This window comes from Chiloscyllium plagiosum, unplaced genomic scaffold (assembly GCF_037043375.1).
Source record: "Chiloscyllium plagiosum isolate Xiang-an unplaced genomic scaffold, Cpla_swu_hap1 HiC_scaffold_7, whole genome shotgun sequence".
In the NCBI taxonomy this organism is placed as follows: domain Eukaryota; kingdom Metazoa; phylum Chordata; class Chondrichthyes; order Orectolobiformes; family Hemiscylliidae; genus Chiloscyllium; species Chiloscyllium plagiosum.
Genome location: NW_028270145.1, coordinates 3131604 through 3144262, shown reverse-complemented (window position 1 = coordinate 3144262; position 12659 = coordinate 3131604). Strand labels below are relative to the sequence as shown.

The 12659-nt window shown below is 44.7% G+C and overlaps 1 protein-coding gene across 4 annotated transcripts in view; it reads right to left on the bottom strand.

Moving 5' to 3' along the window:
• Positions 1–12659, bottom strand: part of LOC122551255 (glutaminase kidney isoform, mitochondrial) — a 119427-nt gene that overhangs the window by 95173 nt on the left and 11595 nt on the right. The gene's annotated exons all lie outside the window — the stretch shown is intronic.

Below are 12659 nucleotides of genomic sequence, written 5' to 3'. Positions count from 1 at the left end.
CAGTGTTCTTCTCTGACCACTGCCTCCTGCTGGCCGACTGTCGCCTACAGGACGAGCAGCGGGCTAGTAAGGGAACGTGGAAGCTGAACACAAAGCTATTGACCCTGGGAAACACATTGAGGAGCTCAAGAGGGACTACGCAGGTTGGAGAACCGTGAAGCCCCTCTTTGAATCCCCAGCAGACTGGTGGGAAACAGTAAAAGGGAACATCAAGACATTCTGCATCCTCAAAAGGTATTCAGGAGGCGAGAGAGAGGTAGGGAAAACTGTCCCAGCTCCAGGAAAGTATGCAGAACCTGCTTCTGTTGCAGACGATGGGCGTTGATGTCACGGAAGGCCTCAAGGAGGTGAACGGCCAGCAAGCCTCGCTCTTTGCCTCGGAGGCCTCAAAGATAATCTTCCGGTCCAGGGTCCGGTCCGTGGAGCAGGACGAGACATGCTCACGTTTCTTCCAGCAGATGCACAAAGAGAGCTCCGTGCTCAGCAGCCTGAAGGAAGAAGTTGGCTCGATAACGTCATCTCAGGCTGACGTCATGAGGATCAGCAAATCCTTCTATGCCAATCTGTATGACGCGAAGCCAACCGACAGCGTGGCCTCCCAGTCATTCCTGTCCTCTATGACGGAGGTCTTAGACGGCAGGACATGGGAGAGGCTGGACCAGCCGCTTTCTCTGACGAGCTGACCAAAGCCCTCGAGTCCTTCGAAAAGAATAAAACTCCCGGAAGCGACGGCTTATTGGGTCGAGCTCTATTCTGCTCTGTGGGACTTGATTGGCCGGGACTTGATTGGCCAGGACCTGCTGGAGGTGTATGTCAGTTAGCTTCTGACAGGTACCATGAGTGAATCCATGAGGAAAAGCACCATCATCCTCATCTACAAGTGGAAGGGGGAGAGGGAGGAAATCAGAAATTGGAGACCAATCTCACTAGGCAGAATGCAGATTACAAACTTTTGTCAAAGGTTATCGCCAAGCAGGTCAGGTCTGCTCCGGGGTCGGTGATTCACCCTGACCAAACCTGTGTACCGAGCAGGAAGATCGCCAAGAGTCTCACACTCCTGAAGGATATGATCGCCTACATGCAAGACAGAGGGTTGGACACCTACCTCATCAGCCTGGACCAGGAGAAAGCCTTTGACAGGATATCACACTCCTATATGAGAGATGTTCTCATATGGCTTTGGGGAGGGAATCTGCAATTGGATCAGACTGCTCTACACCAACATGGTCAGTGCAGTCTCAATCAATGGGTGGGAATCAGATAGCTTCCCAGTCAGATCTGGAGTCAGGCAGGGCTGCCCTCTCTCTCCTGCCTTGTTTGTGTGCTGCATAGAGCCATTTGCCAAGTCCATCAGGAAGGATGCGAGCCTGAGAGGGGTGACAATTCCTGGCAGCCGGGGCCTACAGGTTAAGGCCTCCCTGTACATGGATGACATCGTCGTTTTCTACTCGGATCCGCTGTCCGTGCACAGACTCACGTGCATATGTGACCAGTTCGAACGGGACTCGGGGGCTGGGTAAACCGAGGCAAGAGCAAGGCCATGCTCTTCGGGAACTGGGCCGACAAATCCTCGATCCCCTTCACCGTCAGGACCGACCACCTGAAGATGCTGGGTATTTGGTACGGGGGGAGCTGGGGCGTGCACCAAGTCTTGGGAGAAGCGTATCAGCAAAGTGAGGCAGACACTGGGCAGATGGAAGCTATGGTCACTCTCTATCGCAGGAAAAAACCTGGTCATCAGGTGTGAGGCACAGTCATTGCTGTTATACATGGCACAGGTCTGGCCTATTCCCAGAACCTGTGCCACTGCAGTCACCCGGGCCATCTTCCATTTTATACGGAGATCAAAGATGGACCGGGTCCAAAGGGACTCGATGTATAAAGATCTGGGTAACGGGGGAAAAAAAAACATACCCAATGCCACCCTCACCTTGATGGCCACCTGTGTGTGTGGCTGCATCAAGCTGTGCATGGATCCCCGGTACGCAAACACCAAGTATCACTACATACTGAGGTTCTACCTGTCCCCGGTATTGCGAAGGATGGGCTTGGCCTCACTGCCACGGAACGCTCCGAGTAGTTGGACCATTCCGTATCACCTGCCCTTCGTGGAGAAGTTTATGAAGAAAAACACCTTTGACCACAAGTCCATCAGGAAGTGGTCAGCAGTGTCCTTGAGACCCTTCGGGAAAAGGAGAGGGCGGATCCTATCAAGCGGCTCCCTGAGCAGACTGTCAAAGTCATTTGGCAGAATGCCTCATTGCCAGAACTTTCCAACAAGCACAAAGACATGGTTTGGCTGGTGGTGAGAAGGGCTCTGCCTGCGAGATCCTTTATGCACGCCCGGACTCTCAGCCGCACCGCACGCTGACCTCGAAGCGGCTGTAGGGGAGACAAGACTGTCACACACCTCCTTCTGGAATGTGCCTACGCAGAAGTCTGGACAGGAATGCAGTGGTGTTTGTCGAGATTCGTCCCGAGCAGCGCCGTGACGCGGGACTCCGTGCTCTACGGTCTGTTCCCCGGGACGCACATCAAATCGGTGAAAGACACATTTTGGGCGGTCCGAAACGTGTTGATCACCCAGCTGAAGGAGTTGACCCCGACTGAGTGCTGCAGACTGGCACATTCCAAGGTCCAGCACTACATGTTGAGGGACGCGCTGAAGCTTGGGGCAGCTGCCGCCAAGGCGCGATGGGGAAAGACCACTGTGTAACATCTGCCTGCCTAAGAAGAACAGGGGGCCCACCCAGTCATTTGGGCTCCGCTGACGCCTCAGCAGAAGAGCTGGATAGTAAATGTACAGACTTGTATATATGAAAAATAAATGTCGCTGTCTGTATATAAAACAATGTAATATGTGCACAAGAATGGCATAACCAATTGTATAGAGATCCAAATAATTTTATGAATAAAGTTTATTTTTGAAATAAAAAAACATCTGTGTCAAGAAACCATTCTGCGCCCACTGGATAAAAACTGACCCATCTAAATTACTTGAACTATAGTATTTCCAGTCAATATGTGGAAAGTTAAAAACCTCGTAACAACTACCCTGTTACTCTCGCTCCTGTCTAAAATTATCTTTGCTTTCCTTTCCTCTACATCTCCAACTATTTGGAAGCCAATAGAAAGCTCCTAACAGGATGACCTCTCCTTTCCTGTTTCTAATCTCAACCCACATTACTTCAGGAGACGAGTCCTCAAACACCCTTTCTGCAACCTTAATACTGTCCTTGACTAACAATGCCACTTCCACCTCTTTTACCATCTTCTCTAACTCAAACTTGAAAGGGTTTAGAAAAGATTTACATGGATGTTGCCAGGGTTGGAGGATTTGAGCTATACGGAGACGGTGAACAGGCTGAGGCTATTTTCCCTGCAGCTTCAGAGTCTGAGGGGTGCCCTTATGCAGGTTTATAAAATCATGAGGGGCATGGATAGGGTAAATACACAAGGTCTTTTTTCCTAGGATGGGGGAGTCCAGAACTAGAGGGCATAGGTTTAGGGTGAGAGGGGAAAGATTTAAAAGACACCTAAGGGGCAACGTTTTCACAAAGAGGGTGGTACTTGTATGGAATGAGCTGCCAGATGAAGTGGTGGAGGCTGGTACAATTGTAACATTTAAAAGGCACCTGGATGGGGAAATGGATAGGAAGGGTTGGAGGGATATGGGCCAGGTGCTGCCAGTTGGGACTGGATGGGTTGGGATATCTGATCAGCAAGGACAAGTTGAACCGAAGGGTCTGTTTCCATGCTGTACATCGCTAGGACTCTATGACTCTGTCCCTACTGAAACATTTAAATCCTGGAACCTGCAACAACCATTCCTAACCCTGTTCTATCCATGTCTCCGAAAAGGCCACAACATCGAAGCCCCAAGTACCAACCCATACTGCAAGTTCACCCACCTTATTCCGGATGCTCCTGGATTTGAAGTAGACACACTGCAAACCATCTTCCTGCATGTTGGAGAACTCTTGTAAGCTTGAAACTTCATTTTTGAACTCACTATTGTCAACCTCTTGGACACTGGAACTACAATATAGGATCCCACCTCCCTGTTGAATAAGTTTAAACTCTCCCGAAGAAAAATGGCAAATCTGCCTCCAGGCTATTGGTAACCCTCTGGTTCAGGTGTAGATCATTCCAAGTAAGGAGAGAGGCAGAAGCAGGAACTATAAGCCGGTTCGTCAAACATGTCATTGGGAAATGCCGGAATGGTGTGTGTGTCTGTGTGTGTGTCTGTGTAAGACACAAGGCGTACAAGTCTTTATTCAATTTCCACCACCAGGAAGAAAACAAAGCTCTCAAGTGGCCAGTGACAAGCAGTGCCCTTCACACCAAAGGGCTGTTTGATCAAACGGTGAAGGGGAGGGCAGGGATTAAATTAAAATAGAGTTGGAGGGGGAAATAATGCACTCCACTCCCTACGGTGCCCACCTCTCCCTGAACAGCTCAAGGGTGTTGGTGGACACAGTGTGTTCCCTCTCCAGAGAGGCCCAGGCTCTAAACATAACCACGGGTGAGGGGCAGGTTGTTGGCCCTAACTGCCCACTGCCTGGACCTGTTTTTGGCCAGTTTAGCCAGGCCCAGGAGCAGACCCACTAGGAGTTCCTCAGACCTACCCACCCCCTCCATACCGGTTGCCCAAAGATCAGAAGCGTGCGACTGAAATGCAACCAAAAACAGAAGGTTTTTTAGAAAATCAAAAAGGGAATGCAAGTGCCCACACCCAATATATACATGTCCACGGACTCCACAGCACCACAGAACAAGCAGTTGGGCTGTGAGTCTGTGAACCACTGCAGTCTGCGGTTGCAGGGGACTGCTGCATGCAGCACCCTCCACTCCAGATCCAAGCGAAAAGGGAGGAATCAATGTGTTTATTGATTAAGTTCTAGTTAGAATGCCATGTCTGAGAATTCTCATGTCTGTTTCTCCTGTCCTAGGATGTATATGTTGCCCCAGTCAAAGTGGTGTCTTTTTTTTGTCTGGATGTATGGAAACTAGTGATAGTGGGTCATGTCTTTTGGTGGCTAGTTGATGTTTGTGTATCCTGATGGCAAGTTTCCTGCTGGTTTGTCCAATGCAGTTTTAGTTTTTGCATGGTATCTTGTAAATGACATGAGATTTGCTGGTAGTAGCTAATGGATCCTTTAGTTTTATTCATCGCTGGATAGATGAGAGCAGTTTGTTCATGTCGCTGCATTACTGTTTGTGCTAGGAGATCTAATATGGTGATCCTACAAGTGTTCCGTTGACTTGTTTGCAGGTTTTGTTATTGAATGTAAAGTGGGTGGTGAGGCACAGTTCCACTAGCTTGAAGATGTTGTTTTTGCTGAAGTTGACGATGCTGTCTAGTGCTTGTGGTCCTAGTTTTCCTCGTAGTAATGCCAGGTCGATGTTAATTGATGTGAAAAGGGCTGTAATGTCAAAGGAGACCATTATTTCGTCCTCTTCTATTTTGGTGTCTTCGGTATTCAGGAATTCATAGGTGGAGAGAATGGTATGGATTTTCAATTAGGTATTTGTTTTTGGAAGAGTTTCTTGACTAATCTGTTGGTGTACCAGGTAGGGAGGGACCTACCTGCTACACCAACTGTACCTGTGCTTCACCATCCATTTCACATTCAATAACACAACCTACAAATAAAATCAATGGAACACCCATGGGATCACCAATATCAGGTCTCATAGCACAAGCAGTAATGCAGAGACTTAACAAGCTGCCCTCCCATCTATCCAACCCAAACTCTGGGTCTGCTATGTGGATGACACCTTTTGTCATCACAAAAACAGAACAGATTAGAGGAAACATACGACAATATCCTGACAGGCATAAAATTCACAAGCGGAGGAGAACGACAGACTCCCATTCCAAGACATGACAATTGAGTGGAAAGTTAATGGAGAGCTTCAAACCAGTGTCTCCAGAAAAACAACAAACACAGACAAAATACTTAGCTTCTAAAGTTATCATCCCAACACCCACAAATGGAGCTGCTTCAAGACATTATTCTAACAAGCTACATCACACTATAGCCCCAAAGAACTACAAAAAAAGCAGAAAATTATCTATACAATGTTTAAGAAAAACTGATATTCAATAAACACAATCCGCCAATTCCTCGAAAACAAACACAAACAATCAGACAACGCAACCAAAAACTATAGCCACATTACCTTACATCTAAGACATATCAGAAATGACTTTCAGACTACTCAGACCCCTTGGCACTGAGCCCATTAGATACTACCAGCAAACCTCATCACAAGATATCATGCAAAAACTAAAACACTACATTGGATAAACTAGCAATACACTTACCACCAGGATATGCACAAACATCAACTAGCCACCAAAGGATACCACCCACTATCATCAGTTTCCATACATACAGACAAAAAAGGACATCACTTTGACTGGGACAACACACACACATCCTAGGACAGGCGAAACAAGACACACATAAGAATTCTTAGACATGAATTCCATCAATAAACATATCGATTTAGATCCTATCTACCTTTCCTTAAAGAACCAGAAATGACATCACCCATCTTAAGAAACCAAGGCCTATAAATAGAGGCAGGACATACCACCAGCACTTCACTGGAGACTCTCACAGATGATGGCCTCTAGTATCGTGAAAGAACATCAGAAAACAAATCTTCCAGCTCAGCAAGCAAAGTTACATACATATCAACCTGAACTACATAACTTCTCAAATTGTTAAGATCTTCAAGACTATTCAGGATTGATGCTCCAATTAAAAATCGCCTAAATCTAAAATCTAATGAAGACAAGCTCAGTCTTTCCAATGTTTCCTCCTTCCAGATATCAATCTAGTAAATCCTCTGATCAGCCTCCAATGCATTTATTTAATGATCAATTCCTCCGAGAGGCAATTAGCCTTCCTGATTAGATGTTGATACACCATATAATCTTTTGTGACTTGTGCACCATAAATCCTAGATCCTGCTGCACTTTGGAATTCTGTGGTCATTCTCCATTTAAATAATATGCTGCTTTATTTTTGGTCAACTTGATGTTTTCCAATATTGTACTCCATCTACCATGTGGGAAAATGTGCAATATCCACTTTTACAGGAAAAAAAAGCACAGTTTATTCTGTAAATTGAGAAAGACTTCACACTTCTGTAGTACAGAGGCATCTGAATGTTCTTGCACAAGTCACAAACAGCAAGTCAAAGGCATAGGGCACAAAACTAAGGGAGATTTGCTACAACTGAGAAAGGTATTGGTTAGTCAACACCTAGTGTACTATATACCATTTTGGCCTCCTTATTAAAGGACAGAATATGCTTACATTGCTCATCCAGTTAGTGAAATGGTTAGAACTCAGGAATAAGGTAGGTGCAATCACTATTATGAAGTTATACTATAGGTCTCCCAGTAGTTGGGGGAGAAAAAAAACAATGTCAGCAAATCACAAAGATGCACAAACAGGGTTGTCGTAGTGGATGATTTTTAACTTCCCTAATATTGACTGGGACCGACCCCCTTAGAGCCAGGAGTTTAGATGAGGCAGAATTTCTAAGGTGCATCCATGAGGGTTCCTTGAAACAATTTAGATAATCCAACTAAGGAAAGGGCTATGCTAGATCTTGTATTGGGAAATGAGTCTGACCAGATGATGTAAGACTGAGTGGAGGAACATTTTGGTAACAGCGATCATAATTCCCTAAGTTTTAAGATAGATATCAATAAGGATGACACTGGTTCTTGGGTGAAAGTGCTAAATTGGGGTCAGGCTAACCACGGTGGCACAGTGGTTAGCACTGCTGCCTCACAGCGCCAGAGACCCGGGTTCAATTCCCGCCTCAGGCAACTGACTGTGTGGAGTTTGCACGTTCTCCCCGTGTCTGCATGGGTTTCCTCCGGGTGCTCCGGTTTCCTCCCACAGTCCAAAGATGTGCAGGTCAGGTGAATTGGCCATGCTAAATTGTCCGTAGTGTTAGGTAAGGGGTAAATATAGGGGTATGGGTGGGTTGCGCTTCGGCGGGGGGGGGGGGGGGGGGGGGGGGGGGGGGGGTGTGGACTTGTTGGGCCGAAAGGCCTGTTTCCACACTGTAAGTAATCTAATCTAATCTAAATGCTGTGGCAAACAGTATTAGGCTGGAACTGATGAAATTAGATTGGGACAGCTGTGTGAGGGTGAATCTACATCTGATAAATGGGAGTCTTTTAAAGGCCAGTTGATGGAAGTTCAGAACCAGTATGTTCATGTGAGGTTGAAAAATAAGGATGGCAAGATTCAAGAATCCTGGATTAAAGGATTTTGAAAGTTTAGTCAAAAATAAAAAAAGTATAAGATAGATTTAGGAAACTTGAGGAATAGAAAGGAGACAGGGAAGAATATGAGGCCTGTCACCAGTGGTGCACCACAAGGATCGGTGCTGGTCCATTGTTTTTCGTCATTTATACAAATGATTTGGATGGGAACAGAGGAGGTATAGCTAGTAAGTTTGCAGATGACAACAAAATTGAAGGTGTAGTGGACAGCGGAGAAGATTACCTCAGAGTACGACAGGACCTTAATCAGATGGGCCAGTGAGTGGCAAGGAGTTTAATATAGATAAATGTAAGGTGCTGCATTTTGGAAAGGCAAATTAAGACAGGACGTATACACTTAATGGTAAAGTCCTGCAGGGTGTTGCTAAACAAAGAGACCTTGGACTTCAAGTTCATAGTTCCTTGAAAGTGAAGTCACAGGCAGAGGGGCAGCATTTGGTATGCTTGTCCTTAATGTTCAGTACATGGACTATAGGAGTTGGAGGTCATGTTGCGTCTGTACAGGACATTGGTTAGGCCACTTTTGGAACAGTGTGCGCAATTCTGGTCTCCCTCTGATAAGAAGGTTTTTGTGAAACTTGAAAGAGTTCAGAAAAAGATTTACAAGAAATTTGTCAGGATTGGAAGATTTGAGCTATAGGGAGAGCTGAAGAGGCTGGGGCTATTTTCTCTGGACCATCAGAGGCTGAGGGTGACCTTATAAAAGTCTATACAATCATGAAGGACAATGTCTATTTACTACAGAACATTTGTTTAAGGTGAGAGGGAAAAGATTTTAAAAGGGACCCAAGGGGCAACTTCATGCAGAGGGTGGTGCGTGAATGAACTCAGCTGCCAGTGTAACTGGTGGAGGCTGGTACAATTACAACATTTTAAAAGGCATCTGGATGGGTATTTGAATAGGAAGGGTTTAGAGGGATATGGGCCAAATGGGATTAGATTTATTTAGGATACCTGGTCAGCATGGACAAAAGAGTCTGTTTCCATTATGTACATCTCCTATAACTAAGAAATTAGGAGGGCTAAAAGGGATCATGGCGTGTCCTCGGTAATTATGATTAAGCAGAATTCATTTTGATACACATTAGGAACAAGGTAGCTAGGAAAAATGGTAAGTCCATTCAAGGGCAAAGAAGGGAATTTATGCATGGAGACAGGAAAAATGGTTAAGGGCCTTAACAAGTACTTTGCACTGCATTCACCAAGGCGAAGGGCATGGATTATGATAAGATTAGAAAGGGGGTATGTTGGTATTATAGGGCATGATGATATTAAGGTGGTGGTGGTGGTGTTGGGTGTCTTGAAAAATTTTAAGGTTGGTAAGTCCCCAAGGCCTGATAGGATCTATCACAGGATACTGAGGAAGTGAGACAGGAAATTACTGGAGACTTGACAAGAGATCTTTGTATCCTGTTTAGCTACGGGAAGTTCCCAGAAGATCCGAGAATAGTCAATGTTGTTCTTTTATTGAAAAAGGCCAACATGGATAATCCAGGAAATTATAGATTAGTGAGCCTTTCATCAACTGTAGGGAAATTATTGGAGAAGATTCTTAAGAGACAGAATTTACTTGCATTTGGAAAAGAATGGCTTTTTGCAGGGTAACATCCTATCTCTCAAATTTAATTGAGTTTCTTTGAGGAAGTGACAATGATGACTAATGAGGGTAAGGCAGTGAATGTTGTTCACATGGATCTTACTAAAGCACTTGACAAATTCATTCATGTTAAGCTTGTCTGGAAGATTAAATCACATTTAATCCATGATGAATTGGTAAGTTGGATACAAAATTTTGGCTTGGTCATAGAGAGGATAGTAGTGGAGGGTTGTTTTACTAACTGGAGTAGTATGGCCAATGTTGTTCATCAAGGATAGTGCTGGGACTTCCATTGTATGTAATGAGTTGGATGAAAATTGGTGGTCTGATTAGTAAGTCTGCAGAAAGGAAGGGTAGTTTTTATGAGGAAAGGTTTAGAAGGTTCAGTCTATACTCATTAAAGAATGAGAGATGATCTTGTTGAAGCACGGAATTTCTGAGATTTCAGCCGCTCTGAATTTCTGAGAGCACTTTAAGTAAATGCTGAACTCTAACTCAAAATGAGGGATTTCCCATTAAAAGACCAAGATAAGAATTTCTCCTCAAAGGTCACAGGTCTTTGGAATTCATCTTCCCAAAGGACAATGGAGTTGAGGTTACTGAACCTATTCAAGGCCAGGTTACAATCGATTTGTGACCTACCCCGGAATCAAAGATAAAGATACAGACAGGAATACAGAGTTAAAGCCACAATCCAATCTGCCATGATCTTGAATAGTGGAGTATGGTCAATGGGCCATAAAGTCTATTCTTATTTCTTCCTCTATACTGTCCAGGCAAAGGGGAGAAAAAGAAAACTGCATGGTGACTGATGCAAAATTTCCATCTATGGCTCAGAGATAGAACAGGAGAAAGTGAGGTCTGCAGATGCTGGAGATCAGAGCTGGAAATGTGTTGCTAGAAAAGCGCAGGTCAGACAGCATCCAGGGAACAGGAGAATCGACGTTTCGGGCATAAGCCCTTCTTCAGGAATTCCTGAAGGGCTTATGCCCGAAACGTCGATTCTCCTGTTCCCTGGATGCTGTCTGACCTGCTGCGCTTTTCCAGCAACACATTTCCAGCTCAGAGATAGAACACTCTGAGCCAGAAGATGGGGGAGGGGTTTAGGTTCTAAGCCAGACACTTACCACCAAATCTGGATTGAGACTGAACACATATGGGTGAATGTTTCTGAATCTTTCTCAATTCTATATTGAAATCATTATGTTTCCTCACCTTAAAAACACAAGTATATCCTTCTCTAGAGTAGTAGTAGTAAAATTTACTTCAGCATGTACTGAGGTAGCAAAGCATAACAGTTTGGCAGTAGGAATTATAATACAGGCCTAAGTGTTTACAGATTTTTAACAGGATAAGTGATGATTTATGGGATACCACATTCAAATTCACACCCTTTAAAACCATTTGATATACTGTAACAACTACAATATAATATATATTTATATGAAAGGATATATGTGAACTCTGACAAGTCCACAGCAAAGAAAAGTTAGAGATTAAATTTCAGGTAGTTGGAATGGTTTAGCCATTGACACAGAGTTGAAGGGCAGGGAGAAGTACAAGAGTCCATTCAAAAACTTAGTTTGGTCAGTGCAGGGAGGGGTTTGCAAGGCTTAAGGTGGTTACAGGAATATCCAGGGACAAAACACATAGATCAATTTACAATGGAAGAATTTTTCATTTCAGCTAATGTAGGTTAAGTAGGACAAGAGAGATGGGTGATTAGAATTTGGTGCAAAATAGGACACAGCAGAGCTATGTCAAGTTTACAGAGTGAAGGACAGGTGGAAGGCTGACTGGAAAGCACTACAAGTTGAAATTTACTGAAAGAATAAAATCAAGATTGCATTGTTCTACTGTTTTCTGTCAGTTAGCCAATCTTCTACTCCTGCTAATATATTACATATATACTTGCGGAGCGTTTCAGAGAACACCTCTGGGACACCCGGACCAACCAACCCAACCACCCTGTGGCTCAACACTTCAACTCCCCCTCCCACTCCACCAAGGATATGCAGGTCTTTGGACTCCTCCATCGCCAGACCACAACAACACGACGGTTGGAGGAAGAGCGCCTCATCTTCCGCCTGGGAACCCTCCAATCACAAGGGATGAACCCTGACTTCACCAGTTTCCTCATTTCCCCTCCTCCCACCTTGTCTCAGTTAAATCCATCGAATTCAGCACCGCCTTCCTAACCTGCAATCTTCTTCCTGACCTCTCCGCCCCCACCCCAGTCTGACCTATCACCCTCACCTTGACCTCTTTCCACCTATCACATTTCTGACACCCCTCCCCCAGGTCCCTCCTCCCTACCTTTTATCTTAGCCTGCTGGACAAACTTTCCTCATTCCTGAAGAAGGGCTTATGCCCGAAACGTCGATTCTCCTGTTCCCTGGATGTTGCCTGACCTGCTGCGCTTTTCCAGCAACACATTTTCAGCATATTACATATATACAATGAGCCCTTATCTCAACAAGTTTTTAATTTGGCATCTTATTGAATATCTTTTGAAAATTCAAACATACAACATCTAAATGATTTCTTGGTGCAGAATGTAAACAGTTCTAAAAGGTGACAAGACATTGAAGCTTTTTGACTTTCTCTCATCAGAACTAGGATGCAAGAAACAGAGTTGAACAAAGGGACATCATTTTCTACAACACGAGAGTGTGTCGATTGCTTGGGCCATCAGTGACTTTGTCATATCTCCATGCCAACATTAATTCTCAGATCAGGTAT